This window comes from Pseudophryne corroboree, chromosome 11 (genome assembly GCF_028390025.1).
Source record: "Pseudophryne corroboree isolate aPseCor3 chromosome 11, aPseCor3.hap2, whole genome shotgun sequence".
Lineage (NCBI taxonomy): Eukaryota > Metazoa > Chordata > Amphibia > Anura > Myobatrachidae > Pseudophryne > Pseudophryne corroboree.
In genome coordinates this window covers 345,296,634-345,318,723 of record NC_086454.1, presented here as the reverse complement: position 1 = coordinate 345,318,723, position 22,090 = coordinate 345,296,634, and the positions used below count along the sequence as shown (strand labels likewise).

At 48.2% G+C, this 22,090-nt stretch overlaps 1 protein-coding gene across 3 annotated transcripts in view; it reads right to left on the bottom strand.

Annotated features, from left to right (window-relative positions):
• Nucleotides 1-18,284, bottom strand: part of PLCG2 (phospholipase C gamma 2) — a 391,280-nt gene extending 372,996 nt beyond the window's left edge. For all 3 annotated transcript variants that reach the window (XM_063945955.1, XM_063945956.1, XM_063945957.1), the window contains exon 1: nt 17,999-18,284. The gene's annotated coding sequence lies outside the window, so the exon portion shown is untranslated. The remainder of the gene's footprint in view (nt 1-17,998) is intronic.
• Nucleotides 18,285-22,090: the final 3,806 nt, after the last annotated feature.

Below are 22,090 nucleotides of genomic sequence, written 5' to 3'. Positions count from 1 at the left end.
ACAAATGACAGCAAAAGCGAACAACCGGTCTCACCTCGAGGCCCTTGGTCCCGGGAAAACTCTTCCCACTCTGTCCAGGCCCTTTGGTACGTCTGTAAAATGGCCGGGGCAAGCAAATTTGCAGCTAAACCTTCTAATCCAGCTCGATAACCTGCCAAACAGAAGAGGGGCAGGGCAAACCAACCGGATCAGCCTCCGGAGCCAACCTACGAAACCGATCCCATTGACCCCTACATAAGGCGTTACCAATTGCTTTATCGACACCGAGCCTGAAACAACACATTGCGCTGCATGCAAATCAGCACCACTCGCGCAAGTACCTGCAGCACTGGCAATGCCTTAGCTCGCTGATTAGTAATGGCATACACCACGCCCAGGTTGTCGCACACGATAATATTGCTGCGATCACTAAGCTGCTCGCCCCACACTTCCAAAGCCACTAATGTAGGGAACAACTCGAGCAGCAAGAGGTCCTTCGTGAGATCCCTCCGCTGCCAACTTGCAGGCCAAGGCACGACACAGCAGGAACCGTTCAGGTAACATCCGAAACCCGAAGATCCCATGGCGTCGGTGAAAAGCTGCAGCTCGTAGTTGTCGACGGACGGGGCCAAACAAATCCTAACACCATTAAAATCCGCTAAAAATGAAACCCAATCAGACAGGTCTCTCCAAATCTCAGAAGAAAGGCGGAAAAAATGATGCGGCTTGGCAACCCCAGCCGTGGCCCGCTCGAGCTTGCGGCAAAACACCCTCCCCATGGGAATAACATGACAAGCAAAGTTCAATAGGCCCAACAGGGATTGGGCTGGCCGAAGAGTCACTTTCAACCTACCGGAGCACAGGGCAATTGCATCGCAAAGCTTTGTTACCTTGTCCCGTGGCAAACGATAAACTCCTACAAACAGTATCAATTTCGATACCCAAAAAAGACAGGCCCTACGGTCTTGTCCTCCGCCACCGGTACCCCGAAATGCCAGGAGAGAGCGCGCAAGTAAAACAACAGTCTGCTGCAACGCACAGAACCTGCGGGAATCCTCGAGATAATAAACTATACCTCGACCCCCGCAGGAAAACTCTACACACCAGTGCAGGAAAGTGCTGAAACGCTCAAATAACACGCAGGAAACGGAGCATTCCATTGGCAAGCATTTTTCCACAAAAAATCCCGGCCCACTCGGAACCCAAGGTACCGAAATTAACCTGGATGTAAAGGGAGCAAGAGAAAAGCAGACTCAACATCTATCCTAGCCATGAGGGACCCAGGGCCATGCGCTCGCACCAAGCTAAGCGCCTCATGAAACAACTGATACCCCACCGAGCAATGCTCGGGAGGTATCGCATCATTAACAGAGGACCCCAACAGGCAAGAGCGGTGCTGAATCAGCCAAACTTGCCAGGAGCTTTCTTGGGAACAACCCTCATGGAGGAGACAATCAAGTTCTTCAAAGGAGCTCGTGAAAAGGAGCCCGCCATCCTCCCAACCTCCCGCTCAACTTTTTCCCGAAGAACCTCAAGAAAAATTAGAACTGACTGAACATTTTGGGGCAACTAACAACCACCTCCCCTTCAACTGGCAGGCGAAAAACCAAAACGGAATCCAGAAAACAAGTAATCGGCATCAACCCGGTTCGGATACCACCCTAACCATTTGGTCACAGCTGCCAAAAGGACAGGGGTGGGGGCCTATTTAGGGACAATGCTGCTTGCCTGTTTGGGTGTCGCGCTACTACCGGGCTTGGAACCACGCTTACCCGAACAGAAGCAATTGGAAGTGGGATGTGCCCCGTTACAATGCACGCAGAGGTGTTGAAAATGACACCGCTGCCCCAGGGGGCAAGTAGAGTTGTTAAAGGCATAACACTTGCCTTTTGACGGGGACGAAAAACTTGATCACGCCGCTCCACACACGCGCTGCGTCGGCAGATTATCACCATCCGACCCGGGGGATTACCCTGCGTTGACCCAGACACTGACAAAAGGAGCGCATCTTCCTGGGCGTCCGTGCTGGCATTGCTTAAACCACCTGCAACAGAGGAGAAAAATACCGGAGCCAAAGCACCGCTCGCAGAAAACAAGGGGTTAGACAAAGCAGCAGGACCCTCAACAACCGGAGCAGCCGTGGGTGCCCCTAAACCAATCATCACCGCAGCCGCAACGATGTCCCAGCAAGCCCTCAGCAACTGAGCCACAGCCTCTCCAGAAGCACCAGGCTGGGAGCCCGAGCCACCGGAGCCGGCCGAAGCAGATGGACCATCCTGAGCCATGGGCGCCACTTTTGGCGACAAAGCGGAGGCCATGGCCGCCATGGCCAATGACAACACTGAGGGTTCAACACTAGGGGCCGACGGAACCACCGCGGCTCCCGGTGCAACCCTCCCAGAGTTGGCATTAACGTCAGCCCTGCAACTCCCATGCCTGCTCCGCCCCCCTACCGATGCACCAGCAGCCTGCCCGCTAGGGCGACTCTCAGCAGGCCAGCGTCTAGCACCCCCCTCACTACTAAGGAGAAGGAGGGCACAGTCTCCCAAGCCCCAGCAGCCTGGCCTAAGCAAGTAGCAGGACCTCTCCCTACTTAATGCCGCCTGCGCCCCCCATGGAACACCCCTGCGGCAACCATGCAGCCACCAGGATCATCATCCCGTGCCCCCACCGCCGGAGGCGGAGCGCCGCTGGTGCACTAGGATATTAAGGGTGCGCACCAGGTATCACCACACCCGGTGACGCCTTTGCCCCACCGCCTTTCCCTTCTCAGGCTGCAGCAGAGAGACTAGGCCCGTGTACAGTAGAATTACTTAGCATGACAACCGTGATAATCGGAATAATATGGCAAATGTATGAAAGGTGAAACGAGGACGTAGATCCAGGAATAGGGTGAGCGGAAAATAACTCTGCACACAAATGGCACAAGAAAGAATAAGCAGCAAACGAGTAGTAAATAATTACCCCTATGCAAATGACATACAATGTGACACAGATAAGACGATAGTAATATGATGTCGTTTCCTATCAATGCTGTGATGAATAACCAATAAGCTGCATTTCTCTTGGCAAATAAATACACTTTTTAACGTCAGCTGCTACGGCACCTCTTTAGCTATTAAGGGGGTAATTCCAAGTTGATCGCAGCAGGATTTTTGATAGCAATTGGGCAAAACCATGTGCACTGCAGGGGAGGCAGATATAACATGTGTAGAGAGAGTAAGATTTGGGTGGGTTATTTTGTTTCTGTGCAGGGTAAATACTGGCTGCTTTATTTTTACACTGCAAATCAGATTGCAGATTGAACACACCCCACCCAAATCTAACTCTCTCTGCACATGTTATATCTGCCTCCCCTGCAGTGCACATGGTTTTGCCCAATTGCTAACAAAAATCCTGCTGCGATCAACTTGGAATTACCCCCTAAGTAAAATAAACTATTCCTCAATTACTTCAACACATTACACTCTGAATATACACAGTAACTTTGACATAAACACACATAAAGCAATAGCTAAATGTATTATTACTAGAGATGAGCGGGTTCGGTTTCTCTGAATCCGAACCCGCCAGAACTTCATGTTTTTTTTCACGGGTCCGAGCGACTCGGATCTTCCCGCCTTGCTCGGTTAACCCGAGCGCGCCCGAACGTCATCATGACGCTGTCGGATTCTCGCGAGGCTCGGATTCTATCGCGAGACTCGGATTCTATATAAGGAGCCGCGCGTCGCCGCCATTTTCACACGTGCATTGAGATTGATAGGGAGAGGACGTGGCTGGCGTCCTCTCCGTTTAGAATAGATTAGAGAGACACTTGATTTACTAATTTTGGGGAGCATTAGGAGTACTCAGTACAGTGCAGAGTTTTGCTGATAGTGACCAGTGACCACCAGTTTTATTTATAATCCGTTCTCTGCCTGAAAAAAGCGATACACAGCACACAGTGACTCAGTCACATACCATATCTGTGTGCACTGCTCAGGCTCAGGCCAGTGTGCTGCATCATCTATTATCTATATATAATATTATATATATCTGTCTGACTGCTCAGCTCACACAGCTTATAATTGTGGGGGAGACTGGGGAGCACTACTGCAGTGCCAGTTATAGGTTATAGCAGGAGCCAGGAGTACATAATATATTATATAGTGAGTGACCACCAGACACACAGTGCAGTTTATTTAATATATCCGTTCTCTGCCTGAAAAAAGCGATACACACAGTGACTCAGTCAGTCACATACCATATCTGTGTGCACTGCTCAGGCTCAGGCCAGTGTGCTGCATCATCTATATATATTATATATCTGTCTGACTGCTCAGCTCACACAGCTTATAATTGTGGGGGAGACTGGGGAGCACTACTGCAGTGCCAGTTATAGGTTATAGCAGGAGCCAGGAGTACATAATATTATATTAAAATTAAACAGTGCACACTTTTGCTGCAGGAGTGCCACTGCCAGTGTGACTAGTGACCAGTGAGCAGTGACCTGACCACCAGTATATATAATATTAGTAGTATACTATCTCTTTATCAACCAGTCTATATTAGCAGCAGACACAGTACAGTGCGGTAGTTCACGGCTGTGGCTACCTCTGTGTCGGCACTCGGCAGCCCGTCCATAATTGTATATACCACCTAACCGTGGTTTTTTTTTTCTTTCTTTATACATACATACTAGTTACGAGTATACTATCTCTTTATCAACCAGTCTATATATTAGCAGCAGACACAGTACAGTGCGGTAGTTCACGGCTGTGGCTACCTCTGTGTCGGCACTCGGCAGCCCGTCCATAATTGTATATACCACCTAACCGTGGTTTTTTTTTCTTTCTTTATACATACATACTAGTTACGAGTATACTATCTCTTTATCAACCAGTCTATATATTAGCAGCAGACACAGTACAGTGCGGTAGTTCACGGCTGTGGCTACCTCTGTGTCGGCACTCGGCAGCCCGTCCATAATTGTATATACCACCTAACCGTGGTTTTTTTTTCTTTCTTTATACATACATACTAGTTACGAGTATACTATCTCTTTATCAACCAGTCTATATATTAGCAGCAGACACAGTACAGTGCGGTAGTTCACGGCTGTGGCTACCTCTGTGTCGGCACTCGGCAGCCCGTCCATAATTGTATATACCACCTAACCGTGTTTTTTTTTTCTTTCTTTATACATACATACTAGTTACGAGTATACTATCTCTTTATCAACCAGTCTATATTAGCAGCAGACACAGTACAGTGCGGTAGTTCACGGCTGTGGCTACCTCTGTGTCGGCACTCGGCAGCCCGTCCATAATTGTATATACCACCTAACCGTGTTTTTTTTTTCTTTCTTTATACATACATACTAGTTACGAGTATACTATCTCTTTATCAACCAGTCTATATATTAGCAGCAGACACAGTACAGTGCGGTAGTTCATGGCTGTGGCTACCTCTGTGTCGGCACTCGGCAGCCCGTCCATAATTGTATATACCACCTAACCGTGGTTTTTTTTTCTTTCTTTATACATACATACTAGTTACGAGTATACTATCTCTTTATCAACCAGTCTATATATTAGCAGCAGACACAGTACAGTGCGGTAGTTCATGGCTGTGGCTACCTCTGTGTCGGCACTCGGCAGCCCGTCCATAATTGTATATACCACCTAACCGTGGTTTTTTTTTCTTTCTTTATACATACATACTAGTTACGAGTATACTATCTCTTTATCAACCAGTCTATATATTAGCAGCAGACACAGTACAGTGCGGTAGTTCACGGCTGTGGCTACCTCTGTGTCGGCACTCGGCAGCCCGTCCATAATTGTATATACCACCTAACCGTGGTTTTTTTTTCTTTCTTTATACATACATACTAGTTACGAGTATACTATCTCTTTATCAACCAGTCTATATATTAGCAGCAGACACAGTACAGTGCGGTAGTTCACGGCTGTGGCTACCTCTGTGTCGGCACTCGGCAGCCCGTCCATAATTGTATATACCACCTAACCGTGTTTTTTTTTTCTTTCTTTATACATACATACTAGTTACGAGTATACTATCTCTTTATCAACCAGTCTATATTAGCAGCAGACACAGTACAGTGCGGTAGTTCACGGCTGTGGCTACCTCTGTGTCGGCACTCGGCAGCCCGTCCATAATTGTATATACCACCTAACCGTGTTTTTTTTTTCTTTCTTTATACATACATACTAGTTACGAGTATACTATCTCTTTATCAACCAGTCTATATATTAGCAGCAGACACAGTACAGTGCGGTAGTTCACGGCTGTGGCTACCTCTGTGTCGGCACTCGGCAGCCCGTCCATAATTGTATATACCACCTAACCGTGGTTTTTTTTTCTTTCTTTATACATACATACTAGTTACGAGTATACTATCTCTTTATCAACCAGTCTATATATTAGCAGCAGACACAGTACAGTGCGGTAGTTCATGGCTGTGGCTACCTCTGTGTCGGCACTCGGCAGCCCGTCCATAATTGTATATACCACCTAACCGTGGTTTTTTTTTCTTTCTTTATACATACATACTAGTTACGAGTATACTATCTCTTTATCAACCAGTCTATATATTAGCAGCAGACACAGTACAGTGCGGTAGTTCACGGCTGTGGCTACCTCTGTGTCGGCACTCGGCAGCCCGTCCATAATTGTATATACCACCTAACCGTGGTTTTTTTTTCTTTCTTTATACATACATACTAGTTACGAGTATACTATCTCTTTATCAACCAGTCTATATATTAGCAGCAGACACAGTACAGTGCGGTAGTTCACGGCTGTGGCTACCTCTGTGTCGGCACTCGGCAGCCCGTCCATAATTGTATATACCACCTAACCGTGTTTTTTTTTTCTTTCTTTATACATACATACTAGTTACGAGTATACTATCTCTTTATCAACCAGTCTATATTAGCAGCAGACACAGTACAGTGCGGTAGTTCACGGCTGTGGCTACCTCTGTGTCGGCACTCGGCAGCCCGTCCATAATTGTATATACCACCTAACCGTGGTTTTTTTTTCTTTCTTTATACATACATACTAGTTACGAGTATACTATCTCTTTATCAACCAGTCTATATATTAGCAGCAGACACAGTACAGTGCGGTAGTTCACGGCTGTGGCTACCTCTGTGTCGGCACTCGGCAGCCCGTCCATAATTGTATATACCACCTAACCGTGGTTTTTTTTTCTTTCTTTATACATACATACTAGTTACGAGTATACTATCTCTTTATCAACCAGTCTATATATTAGCAGCAGACACAGTACAGTGCGGTAGTTCACGGCTGTGGCTACCTCTGTGTCGGCACTCGGCAGCCCGTCCATAATTGTATACTAGTATCCAATCCATCCATCTCCATTGTTTACCTGAGGTGCCTTTTAGTTGTGCCTATTAAAATATGGAGAACAAAAATGTTGAGGTTCCAAAATTAGGGAAAGATCAAGATCCACTTCCACCTCGTGCTGAAGCTGCTGCCACTAGTCATGGCCGAGACGATGAAATGCCAGCAACGTCGTCTGCCAAGGCCGATGCCCAATGGCATAGTACAGAGCATGTCAAAACCAAAACACCAAATATCAGTAAAAAAAGGACTCCAAAACCTAAAATAAAATTGTCGGAGGAGAAGCGTAAACTTGCCAATATGCCATTTACCACACGGAGTGGCAAGGAACGGCTGAGGCCCTGGCCTATGTTCATGGCTAGTGGTTCAGCTTCACATGAGGATGGAAGCACTCAGCCTCTCGCTAGAAAACTGAAAAGACTCAAGCTGGCAAAAGCACCGCAAAGAACTGTGCGTTCTTTGAAATCCCAAATCCACAAGGAGAGTCCAATTGTGTCGGTTGCGATGCCTGACCTTCCCAACACTGGACGTGAAGAGCATGCGCCTTCCACCATTTGCACGCCCCCTGCAAGTGCTGGAAGGAGCACCCGCAGTCCAGTTCCTGATAGTCAGATTGAAGATGTCAGTGTTGAAGTACACCAGGATGAGGAGGATATGGGTGTTGCTGGCGCTGGGGAGGAAATTGACCAGGAGGATTCTGATGGTGAGGTGGTTTGTTTAAGTCAGGCACCCGGGGAGACACCTGTTGTCCGTGGGAGGAATATGGCCGTTGACATGCCAGGTGAAAATACCAAAAAAATCAGCTCTTCGGTGTGGAGGTATTTCACCAGAAATGCGGACAACAGGTGTCAAGCCGTGTGTTCCCTTTGTCAAGCTGTAATAAGTAGGGGTAAGGACGTTAACCACCTCGGAACATCCTCCCTTATACGTCACCTGCAGCGCATTCATAATAAGTCAGTGACAAGTTCAAAAACTTTGGGTGACAGCGGAAGCAGTCCACTGACCAGTAAATCCCTTCCTCTTGTAACCAAGCTCACGCAAACCACCCCACCAACTCCCTCAGTGTCAATTTCCTCCTTCCCCAGGAATGCCAATAGTCCTGCAGGCCATGTCACTGGCAATTCTGACGAGTCCTCTCCTGCCTGGGATTCCTCCGATGCATCCTTGCGTGTAACGCCTACTGCTGCTGGCGCTGCTGTTGTTGCCGCTGGGAGTCGATGGTCATCCCAGAGGGGAAGTCGTAAGCCCACTTGTACTACTTCCAGTAAGCAATTGACTGTTCAACAGTCCTTTGCGAGGAAGATGAAATATCACAGCAGTCATCCTACTGCAAAGCGGATAACTGAGTCCTTGACAACTATGTTGGTGTTAGACGTGCGTCCGGTATCCGCCGTTAGTTCACAGGGAACTAGACAATTTATTGAGGCAGTGTGCCCCCGTTACCAAATACCATCTAGGTTCCACTTCTCTAGGCAGGCGATACCGAGAATGTACACGGACGTCAGAAAAAGACTCACCAGTGTCCTAAAAAATGCAGTTGTACCCAATGTCCACTTAACCACGGACATGTGAACAAGTGGAGCAGGGCAGGGTCAGGACTATATGACTGTGACAGCCCACTGGGTAGATGTATGGACTCCCGCCGCAAGAACAGCAGCGGCGGCACCAGTAGCAGCATCTCGCAAACGCCAACTCTTTCCTAGGCAGGCTACGCTTTGTATCACCGCTTTCCAGAATACGCACACAGCTGAAAACCTCTTACGGCAACTGAGGAAGATCATCGCGGAATGGCTTACCCCAATTGGACTCTCCTGTGGATTTGTGGCATCGGACAACGCCAGCAATATTGTGTGTGCATTAAATATGGGCAAATTCCAGCACGTCCCATGTTTTGCACATACCTTGAATTTGGTGGTGCAGAATTTTTTAAAAAACGACAGGGGCGTGCAAGAGATGCTGTCGGTGGCCAGAAAAATTGCGGGACACTTTCGGCGTACAGGCACCACGTACAGAAGACTGGAGCACCACCAAAAACTACTGAACCTGCCCTGCCATCATCTGAAGCAAGAAGTGGTAACGAGGTGGAATTCAACCCTCTATATGCTTCAGAGGTTGGAGGAGCAGCAAAAGGCCATTCAAGCCTATACAATTGAGCACGATATAGTAGGTGGAATGCACCTGTCTCAAGTGCAGTGGAGAATGATTTCAACGTTGTGCAAGGTTCTGATGCCCTTTGAACTTGCCACACGTGAAGTCAGTTCAGACACTGCCAGCCTGAGTCAGGTCATTCCCCTCATCAGGCTTTTGCAGAAGAAGCTGGAGGCATTGAAGAAGGAGCTAAAAGGGAGCGATTCCGCTAGGCATGTGGGACTTGTGGATGCAGCCCTTAATTCGCTTAACAAGGATTCACGGGTGGTCAATCTGTTGAAATCAGAGCACTACATTTTGGCCACCGTGCTCGATCCTAGATTTAAAGCCTACCTTGGATCTCTCTTTCCGGCAGACACAGGTCTGCTGGGGTTGAAAGACCTGCTGGTGACAAAATTGTCAAGTCAAGCGGAACGCGACCTGTCAACATCTCCTCCTTCACATTCTCCCGCAACTGGGGGTGCGAGGAAAAGGCTCAGAATTCCGAGCCCACCCGCTGGCGGTGATGCAGGGCAGTCTGGAGCGACTGCTGATGCTGACATCTGGTCCGGACTGAAGGACCTGACAACGATTACGGACATGTCGTCTACTGTCACTGCATATGATTCTCTCAACATTGATAGAATGGTGGAGGATTATATGAGTGACCGCATCCAAGTAGGCACGTCACACAGTCCGTACTTATACTGGCAGGAAAAAGAGGCAATTTGGAGGCCCTTGCACAAACTGGCTTTATTCTACCTAAGTTGCCCTCCCACAAGTGTGTACTCCGAAAGAGTGTTTAGTGCCGCCGCTCACCTTGTCAGCAATCGGCGTACGAGGTTACATCCAGAAAATGTGGAGAAGATGATGTTCATTAAAATTAATTATAATCAATTCCTCCGCGGAGACATTGACCAGCAGCAATTGCCTCCACAAAGTACACAGGGAGCTGAGATGGTGGATTCCAGTGGGGACGAATTGATAATCTGTGAGGAGGGGGATGTACACGGTGATATATCGGAGGGTGAAGATGAGGTGGACATCTTGCCTCTGTAGAGCCAGTTTGTGCAAGGAGAGATTAATTGCTTCTTTTTTGGGGGGGGTCCAAACCAACCCGTCATATCAGTCACAGTCGTGTGGCAGACCCTGTCACTGAAATGATGGGTTGGTTAAAGTGTGCATGTCCTGTTTTGTTTATACAACATAAGGGTGGGTGGGAGGGCCCAAGGACAATTCCATCTTGCACCTCTTTTTTCTTTTCTTTTTCTTTGCATCATGTGCTGATTGGGGAGGGTTTTTTGGAAGGGACATCCTGCGTGACACTGCAGTGCCACTCCTAGATGGGCCCGGTGTTTGTGTCGGCCACTAGGGTCGCTAATCTTACTCACACAGTCAGCTACCTCATTGCGCCTCTTTTTTTCTTTGCGTCATGTGCTGTTTGGGGAGGGTTTTTTGGAAGGGACATCCTGCGTGACACTGCAGTGCCACTCCTAGATGGGCCCGGTGTTTGTGTCGGCCACTAGGGTCGCTAATCTTACTCACACAGCTACCTCATTGCGCCTCTTTTTTTCTTTGCGTCATGTGCTGTTTGGGGAGGGTTTTTTGGAAGGGACATCCTGCGTGACACTGCAGTGCCACTCCTAGATGGGCCCGGTGTTTGTGTCGGCCACTAGGGTCGCTAATCTTACTCACACAGCTACCTCATTGCGCCTCTTTTTTTCTTTGCGTCATGTGCTGTTTGGGGAGGGTTTTTTGGAAGGGACATCCTGCGTGACACTGCAGTGCCACTCCTAGATGGGCCCGGTGTTTGTGTCGGCCACTAGGGTCGCTAATCTTACTCACACAGCTACCTCATTGCGCCTCTTTTTTTCTTTGCGTCATGTGCTGTTTGGGGAGGGTTTTTTGGAAGGGACATCCTGCGTGACACTGCAGTGCCACTCCTAGATGGGCCCGGTGTTTGTGTCGGCCACTAGGGTCGCTAATCTTACTCACACAGCTACCTCATTGCGCCTCTTTTTTTCTTTGCGTCATGTGCTGTTTGGGGAGGGTTTTTTGGAAGGGACATCCTGCGTGACACTGCAGTGCCACTCCTAGATGGGCCCGGTGTTTGTGTCGGCCACTAGGGTCGCTTATCTTACTCACACAGCGACCTCGGTGCAAATTTTAGGACTAAAAATAATATTGTGAGGTGTGAGGTATTCAGAATAGACTGAAAATGAGTGTAAATTATGGTTTTTGAGGTTAATAATACTTTGGGATCAAAATGACCCCCAAATTCTATGATTTAAGCTGTTTTTTAGTGTTTTTTTAAAAAAACACCCGAATCCAAAACACACCCTAATCCGACAAAAAAAATTCGGTGAGGTTTTGCCAAAACGCGTTCGAACCCAAAACACGGCCGCGGAACCGAACCCAAAACCAAAACACAAAACCCGAAAAATTTCAGGCGCTCATCTCTAATTATTACACAACAAACTATAAATACCGAAAACTGATCCGTCATCTACCTGTAGGTGACACCGAGCTCTGTGGTTAGAGTGCTCCCTGACTGGGTGGTCACTGTCTTATTACATCCTGACTGGGTGGTCACTGTCTTATTACATGCATGTATCTGTAATCTATAATAGGGAATCCACACAAGGCAAATGTTATTATCTAATGCCGTCCATCCTGCACACACAGGGGAATGACAGCTTCAGGTACAGTATCTAGTATTTATCACTCAGTCCTAAAGGAACAAGTATCTTCAGCAACTAGCAGTTATATACAGTATATCTCAATCGTAAGTGCAGTTCGTCTCCAGCACTTAAGCTGGGTACACACTGGACGATATATTGGAACATTTAATTGAATGGCCGATATATCGTGGGTGTGTCGGCAGGTCTATGCCAACACTCTGTCCAAATGCACACTTCATTCGGGTCTTGCTAGGGGCACGCAGGATTTTTGTGTGATGATGGCATTGCGCACCGCACGGCATTGTGGGACCGGCATATAGACGCTAGGGGTTACTGACCTCTAGAGTCTATGCTGTGATATGGGAGAGACGTCATGACGTCTCTCCCATAGGTCCGAGGAGCGGCGCCGGCAGCCGGAGACGGAGGACAGCAGCGGTCGGGAAACAGGAGCGGGGATGGTGAGTATTTTTTTTTTTGGGGGGGGGGTGATCGGTGCTACTGGGGCCACAGTATTGGGGGCACAGTACAGGGGGCACATTATTGGGGGCACAACTGCTGAGGGCACAGCTACAGGGCACACTTACCTACATTCTGGCTGCTCTCTGCGGGAGAGAGCAGCCAGGTCGGCTCAGAGGGCGGGCAGGGGAGGCTGTGACGTCAAGGAGGGGGTGGGCCGGAGGCGGGACGGGGGCGGAGAAAGGGTGGAACGGGGGCGGAGCAAAGGTGGGTCATGATGATGCCTCTTTTAAGCCACGCCCAATCTCTGTAATGCCGCGATCGCAGGCATTACACTGCAGGGGGCGTGGCTATGATGACGCGATTCAGCAAGAATCGCGTCATCAACTGCCCGGACCGCCCACTTTACACACTAAGTGGGCGGACGGGCAGGGGGGACCCCACGAATCGGGAGACTTGCCTGCTCTTCCGGGGGGCCGGGAGGGTCACCCGATTTTCGGGAGCCTCCCGGCCATTCCGGGAGAGTAGGCAAGTATGCTACAGGGGGCATAACTGACCACGCCCCTTCTCCGAAGCCACAACCCTATTTTTTCGCCCTGGGCACCACAAGGCCTAGGTCCGGCCCTGTTTGCATATCCCAACTCCTTCCTGCTTTGCTAAAATATATGTTTGCTAAAGCCTGCAAGGTTCATTTAAAATGTCTACTAAGGTTAAGAGTAATGGGGGTCATTCCGAGTTGTTCGCTCGTTATTTTTTTCTCGCAACGGAGCGATTAGTCGCTAATGCGCATGCGCAATGTCCGCAGTGCGACTGCGCCAAGTAAATTTGCTATGCAGTTAGGTATTTTACTCACGGCATTACAAGGTTTTTTCTTCGTTCTGGTGATCGTAATGTGATTGACAGGAAGTGGGTGTTTCTGGGCGGAAACTGGCCGTTTTATGGGCGTGTGCGAAAAAACGCTACAGTTTCTGGGAAAAACGCGGGAGTGGCTGGAGAAACGGAGGAGTGTCTGGGCGAACGCTGGGTGTGTTTGTGACGTCAAACCAGGAACGACAAGCACTAAACTGATCGCACTGGAAGAGTAAGTCTCGAGCTACTCAGAAACTGCACAGAGAAGTCTTTTCGCAATATTGCGAATCTTTCAATCGCAATTTTGATAAGCTAAGATTCACTCCCAGTAGGCGGCGGCTTAGCGTGTGCAAAGCTGCTAAAAGCAGCTTGCGAGCGAACAACTCGGAATGACCCCCAATGTGTGGTTTTTTGGAAGTTTACAGGGCCACCCAGTGCGGAACCACAGCATATCAGATTGCCTAGCCTTGATCTACGACATTGCTAGGTTCCCTCTGTGGCCGGGGAGAACATACACAATGGTTCTAATTGAGAGAGAGAGAGAGACGAGTTGCGCCAGAGATGGATAGCAAATGACCTGGCGATAAGTAGGTGCCAGGACTCTGATACATGCACTAATGGTGGCAGCCCCAGGAGAGGGAACGCCGCCATAGTACTATTATTATAAAGCGATATAAGAAATTTTATTTTTAAAGTGAAAAACTTTTTTAACTTTACATTTTTTTCCCAAGGTGTGATAACTGGTCATCCATATATTACAGCCAACACAGGCGGTAAGGTTATCCCAAATTACTGACCCTCCTCAGTTACACTAGGTGGGGAGATGTGTGCTCATTATTACACATTGCTAACTTCCTCGGTGCACCAGCCGGAGCCCCAGGAGCTGCACCAGCAGTGGTATCTCCCCGGGCTCCGCCAATGCTCATATGTTGTCATTTTAAAATGATGACGGAAAGTTGGATATTATCAAGAGGAGTAATCGCACGTCCCTATTTCTTGTTCTACAACCTGTAATTGATCCCCGCTCACGCACCGGTCTATCGTGGATTTCAGCCAGGGATGTGAGAACAACCGGAGGGTTATGGCTAGGGGACGGAGAAAGCGAGTGCAGTGGCAAACACAGGATTTCTAGAAGGAGGTTTCCAAATGAAATCCACAATCTCCCGCTCTGCGGAACATGGAATACAATAGTATTATTTAACACTATAGATGGTCTATGGTATAGGCTGTATCAAACATATTTAATATAAATAAGATACTGTAAGTGGTCAGGAAAAGGTTAAACATACCATAATAAATAAATACACAAACACAATAGAACCAGTACTGAACTTTCTAAGCACACATTCTCCCACCTCATGGTAAGGCTCCTGTCTCTTCTTCCTTATAGCTTCTCTCTGGCCCAGTGCACTGATTGAGGCCTCAGAAGCAGAAAAAGCTTCTACCCCTGGGCATGTGCAGCAGCTTAAACTGCATGATGTGACGTCAGCTGTAGTAATTGTATTATATGGGGGGTTTGCAGGCAACCAGAAACCCCCCCCCCCCCCCCCCCCCCGCGTTTGCCTATGCAGTGTGATGCAAATGTAGGTGGTAGAACAGTTATAAGACTGGGACTGCTATATATATATACACACACGCACACGCACGCACACACACACACACACACGCACACACACACACACACAATAAAGTGCTTTAAATATATTTAAATAATATATTTTACACAAATAGCAAACTTCCTCTTATTGCAAAGAACCAAGGAACAATATGAATCTTTGAAGCCAAACGACAAAATGTTTAGTTGGAAAGGCAGCATCTCTATATAACAAACACCTAAGACTGTCAGATTTGTTTACAATAGTCACTTAGGATGGAAATGTAGGATGGTGTACACCAGGGCCCTCTATTGGGCTATTTATATTTACCCTCTAACATCCTTGCAAGCCTGGAGAAATTGAAGATATCTGCTGCGATCCCTCATTTCCGTCGGCTAAGGCAGCCCCCATCAGTTTCAATGGGGGCTGTTAAATGCCTGGAAGATGGCGTCATCTATTACAGCCTGTAGGCCACATCCACAAAACATTCTGGGAGAAGTATCCATAGGATGCCTCCCCGGCAACGGCCATACGTGGTCTGACGAACATGGATGCACAGAAGCAAGAACGCCCCCAGAACCAGGAAGTAAGGTGATCTCCAGGAAAATGGCTGCCGCACCATTTTGTTCCCAGTGATTTGTGCAGTGTTGCTGATGCGGGATTCCAGAAGGGTAAGTATTAAAAAATATGGTTGTAACCAGGGGCATTTCAAGAGAGGAGGGGACCTGCATGCAGCCTCCGTCGCGAACCCTCTCCTCTCCAGCAGTTATTAGACTCTGTCATAATGGCCAGAGTATACTGCGTATGCGCAGGTCTCCAGGAACATGGCGCCCGTCCCTTTTCCCGGGGACATCTTCAGTGCGCATGCGCAAATCACACGGAAAGGGCTGCCGCGGCCATTTTCCAAGTGATTGCCGCCGCAGGACTACAGAGGGGTAAGTAGTATACTATATGGTTGCAGTGGGGGCCCTCCCTGGACCTAGGGGCCCAGTGCCCCCAATATAGAAAAGCCTATAGTTGTACCCCCTGCATACCCTGGACCCATTATAGATACGCCACTAAAGTGGATCCATTGTGTACCCACCACTGATGCTGCAAATCAATTATTTAATCTGTTCATCCAGAGGAGACACTTCAGTCACAGTCCATACTGTGGGCGGGATGTACTAAAGCAAAAATGCGGTAAAACCCCCGAAAACGGGGGTTTTACCGCATTTTCATATTTACTAAGACCCTACCGCAGCGTTTTCGGCGTCCAGGGTTTCGCCATCTCTGGATGGCGAAACCCTATAGAAGCCTATGGGCTTCTTTTCGCCGACCGCCGCAACCCGCCGACACCGTCGACCCCCGCCGCAGACGCCGACCCCCCTTCCCCCTGGCTTACCTTCCTCCAGGCTGCCCTGGACCCGGAAGGTAGTGTCCTCCTCCCCCTAGCAACGCAGCCGGACGTCCTTCCGGCTGCTGCTTCCCGGCATCTAGCCAGTGTGGGGACCCCGGGGAGGTGACGGAGACCCCCCGCAGACCACCTAACAGGTATCGCGGGGGGCCTCCGTCACCGCATCGCGATGTTGATCGCATATGTTAGTACATATGCGATCAACATCACTGCGGTAACCGGCGAGGGGCGGCGATGTATGTTAATACATCCCGCCCTGTATCTCCAATACAAGTAATAAGGTCATAGAATACCATGACTTATTTACTAAACGTGCATTTCATTGTACACTTTGCACTAATCATCATTGGGGTCCGCCCTCTCCCCTAGTCTCCTGAGGCTCTCACCTTCTGTGGAAAACCAAAGAATCCGGTTCCCAGGGGGAAGCTTCAGCCAACCCTGGGTAGAAACGGGTGACTCTGAGCTCTCTGGCAAATGGAAGCCTGAAGTCTCTTTCCCCCTAACTGGCCTTTTGGCATCAGGGGTTAAGGATTCAAGAGGTCCCTCCTAACTTTGGCGAAGGGAGACTCAAAGATTCCCTTTTCCCCTCATTGGGGACTTTTGGCCCAGAAGGGATGGGGGAAAACGGGACCCTTCTCCTTTTAAAGAGGATCCTAAGACCCAATCTCCCAGCATGCACCTTGGGATAAAAAAAAAAAAAAAGAAAAAAAACATTTCCACTGATCATTAGCAACGAATGAGAAACTCACTTTCATTGTCTAACTTGCACCGGACACATAGAAGCCAATTAGTGATAAGTTAATGTGGTAAATTTAACACCTAAAGGCGAATCGGCGATCAATCGTATCATTAGTATTCTCATCTATACTAACATAAAACATGGACTCAGAAGTTGCACCGACAGCGAATCAGTTTACTAAAGTCGCGCTGGAAATCAAGCGCTTTTGAAATTAAAAAAAATTAAATTGAAAATTGTACTTTTATGTTTGTACCAGGAATAGGAAAATTCTGAAAACCGTTTTCTGATAATTCAATTATTGGTTCAATTTTATGAAATAGAACGGAGGGCGTGTCATTCATAACTAATATCCACCGTCCCTCCTGCAAGATTATGTACCCGTCCAATGACTTCCTACAGACTGGTGTTTCTGTACTCACTGCTTATTATGATACGTCTGCCTGACGGGAACTATTTTTTTTTTATTGGTTTCATATTCAAGTAAGTCAGGAAAAACAAGATTCTTACTACTTATCGCCCAAAGACCTGGATTAAAAGTACATTAATAAGCCAAGCTGATGCCATTATGTCAGGTGATAAGTCGTTAACCTTTTCTCTAACTGGATACGTCCTTTGCTGCAGATTAGAGAGCCTGTGCGGCTGTTCAGGTGTCCGGTGAAAATGAATTACTAATGAGATTTTCACACTCGCACTCACAGCAATGACACACAAGCTGGATTCCTGGTATGGCGGTGTAAAATGAATGTTTCATAGAGATCAGTAAGTACCATCGCTGGGTGACAATAAGTGTCGTACATGTACTTACCTAAAACGTCTCTGCTAGGTCATCTCTGTCCCACGAGCCGTCTAGGATTTCCTCCGCTGCAAAACTTTTTCCTTTTGATTCCACATCTGTCCACAACGCTATGAAGTAAAAAAAAGAAAAGAAAAAAACGAATGGAAATAGTACAATGGTGAAAAAAAAAACAAAAGTGTGAGGAAAAAGTCTGCAGCCACGGTTACAAAGTGCAAAGCTAGAGGAGGGGTGGCATGAAAGACAAGGAAGTGTCAGGGTGCTGCAATGGTCGGCCAGGAGTCTCTATACTGTCCTTCCTGTTTTTATGTTCTCACACATGTGTGGTGTGACGAAACTACTGAATATGGAATGAGCACTTAAAGGTGCAGGCACATGTACAAATATATTCTTATTAATGGTGAATAAGAAACATGAAAAAAAACATTTAAAGGCATATGTCCAAACTTCTCTATTGTTAAATGAAAGGTGCATTGGACTGCTGCTGTTACAGTATTGTAAAAGTAATGGTGCCCATACACTTGTGCGATCCCCCGCGACGCGACATTGAAAATCGCACCTGCACTGCCAAAGTGATTACCATGCGATCATGCGATAGATCTCATGGTAATCACGTGATGGGCACGTCGCCGCCGAGTGGGAGCGGCCGTCGGGTGCCCATCGCGCATCGCACTGCGATGCGATAAATATTAAGTGCAGCACATACTATCTTGAGACGCAAGATTCGACAGGCGTGCCCGCGCATCGCGTCGCAAGGTACCTAAAATGTGCATACAATCCTTCGATTTCTCTCACAGATGCGGTCGAAATCGAAGTATTGTACCTGATATCTCACATAAGGGGCTCATTCATCTGCAATGGAGTGCCTGAATACCCAGTTCCGTCAACACTGGGGGTGTCGGCAGATGGTAGGGGAAATCCAACATGTTGAAAAACTCTAATTTGCAGATTCCGACCAAAAAATGAACAGGATTAGCGAGTCAGTGATTTTCAACATGCCGAGTTTCCCCGATTCCGAGACCGATCGCCGATTATCGAAGTCCGCCGCCTGGCAGTTTTGATTGGCGATGGGCGTCGGGGGGGAAATCGCGTTGCTGATGTACGGCCTGCGTTGGGTTTCTACATGAATTAGTTGTGTTTCCTTGCACCTGTGTAACGGCATTTGCATTGCACAGTAATTTGTGTAGCAGAACAGTGTGTAATGTGTGTCATGTGACAGTGAAGTGGCGAGTAATGTGCATGAGACCACAATGCACCAGGGAACGATGCACGGCATTTCTGTGAACGCTGTCTGATTTTCCTGCCTTATAAATCATTTTGGATGTGTGCTATAAATGTGGGGTGTAAAATAAGTGAAATAAACTCTCTATCGGTTAAAGTCAGGACAACCATTTCAGTACCCAAGAAAAAAAAAACACAGTAAATGAAAATAACGACACGGACAACAGATTTGTAGGAAAAAGGGGTCAGCATTTATTTTATAGTGTGCTAGGAAATGGTACGGTGGTAATGGGCAAAAGAGAACGGCCTGGTAGAAGCGCTGCCTATTAACTAGAGAAAAAAACAATTGCCCAAACCGGATAAGGATAGGGCCACCTGCTCAACTCGAAAGGGGAGGAGCCTTCCACCATCCCTTTTGGGGAAACAGCGGATGGAGGACATCTGTCAACCATCCGTCCTCAACTTGAGGCAACCATCGACCCCAAAACCAGTGAGAGGGGCAATAAATACACCCTCAGTAAACAAAACCCCCACTGATTGGCTAACCTAATTAACGCCAAACTGCGTCTTAGCTACTGCAGATAACCCCTTATGTCCCTGAATAGGCGAGCTGACCCTGAAGCCTGGAGGTTTATGGAACTACTGCCATATAAAATGTCTTCCATGTTCTTTTTGTAGGATGCGTGTTCGTTTTGAATGTCCACGGGGTGGAATTAATAACGTGCCATTGCCTGCTGGCGGTGTTATGGCTTTAAGTCATGTGAAGGCAAAACTGCACTTCAAAATACATTATTTCAAAGCACCAGTTTATACATGTATAGATAACCGAGGTTCTGTTAGAACTATGGGGCCCATAACCCTTCAGGCAGGGACAGAAGGGGTTAACGGTTATAGGGGTAGGGCTTATTACATTGAATGACAGTGTGGTTAAATTTGAGGATTGGTGTGGGGTCAGCTTAGGGGGTGGTGTATTGTTAGTGTACGGCTGTCGGCTCTGTCACTGCCTCTTTGCTCCTACTGACCAGGAAAGACTGGCCGTATGGCGTCCATTTTCCTGTAGTCTGAGGGGTGTGCTTCCCTTTATTGCACTGGTCAGGCTGATTTCACCCTACTCAACTGAGAGGGCCTGAATAGTGTATTGGCTTAGAATTGGAAAGCTGTCCCTTGCAAGTCGGAATTTCACTCTTGCCCTTGACATTGGGATAGTTGCCCTGTTCCGGCAACTAAGTACTATAGCAGCCATTTTACCTGTGATTTTTTACCACAGCTGCAGCACTGACTTGGGACTCCGGAAATGTACGTATTTAATCATGAGTGCATTGTGCGAAGTACACACGGGCAGTGACAGACTGGGGCTCGCTCGGGGCCTCGGCACGGGGGCGCGCGCACACGTCACGGGGGTGCGCCGCTACGATGTACGGGAGTGTGCCGCGAGTCTTGGGGGCATGGACTTGTGGCACGCCCCCATTACCATGGCGACACTTACTGGGGGCGGGGGCGGCTGAACCAGAGAGCCGGAGGCTGCGCTGCACTCGGCCTTCCCGGCTTTCTGAGGGACCGGATCGGCCCACCTGCCAATCCGGCCCAGCATATAGGCCCCTGGGTCCAGGGGGGTCCACACCGCACATACTGCACCCATTATAGAAACGCCAATGACTTCACAGCCCGCACCACACGCTGCTGTATTACCTATCAGGCATGTTGGAACAAGAAAACAAATGCACATGGGAGCAAGCGTTGCCTCCATCAAAATTACTTATTGCCCTTGTTCTAAATCAAAATAGTAGTGTCCTGTAACAAAAGAATAAATTAATACCGATCCCTAAAAGTAATATTATTATTGCCTCCATAAGTCATTGTTGTCTCTGTAATGTGTAATAGATGCAGAGGTTGAGGACGCGTGATGTCCGGCAGTTTACAAACCGCTGCTTAATAAATTTGCCCCCAGTGCAGACTTACCGACAAGCCCAGAGGGGGAGAAGCAGGTGGGCGGTGATGGGGGATGAGTCGTGTAATTAGGCCCCACCTTCTCACATTTAATTGCCGCAAATGGCGCATCTTTACATAGGGTGCGGTGCTAAAATCATGCGATTACCGTAGAATAGCGTCATTAGGCCACGCCCCTTCCCAACGGACAGAGGATTCACCGTATTTATCTCCCTATTCCTATACACTAGGAAGCGGGCAGAGTCCCTCATTCCGAGTTGATCGCTCGCTAGCTACTTTTAGCAAACGCATAGTCGCCGCCCACGGGGGAGTGTATTTTTGCTTTGCAAGTGTGCGATCGCGTGTGCAGCCGAGCGGGACGAAAACGTTTTTTGCAGTTTCTGATTAGCTCTGGACTTACTCAGCCGCTGCGATCACTTCAGTCTTTTTAGTCCCGGAATTGACATCAGACACCCGCCCTGCAAACGCCTGGACACGCTTGCGTTTTTCCAAACACTCCCTGAAAACGGTCAGTTGCCACCCACAAACGCCCTCTTTCTGTCAGTCACCTTGCGATCGGTTGTGCAAATGGATTCTTCGTTAAATCCATCGCCCAGCACCGATCCGCTTTGTACCTGTACGACGCTCGTGCGCATTCCGGTGCATACGCATGCGCAGTAGTGACCTGATCGATGCGCTGCGAAAAACGTCAGCGAGCGATCAACTCAGAATGACCCCCAGAATGCGGTAGGGGTGCTCACTCTTCTGGGGGTGCGGGGGGACTATCCAAAAATCAGGAGTCTCACACAGGTTCCGGGGGAGTAGGTAAGTCTGACCAATGTGAGCGCACGTTTAGGGTGGTGATTGCTCGTTGGAGGTGTAACATCCACCTGTTACATTGTCACGCACTGCGCTACATTATATGTATGATGTATATTGTAGCACTTGCCACATCTG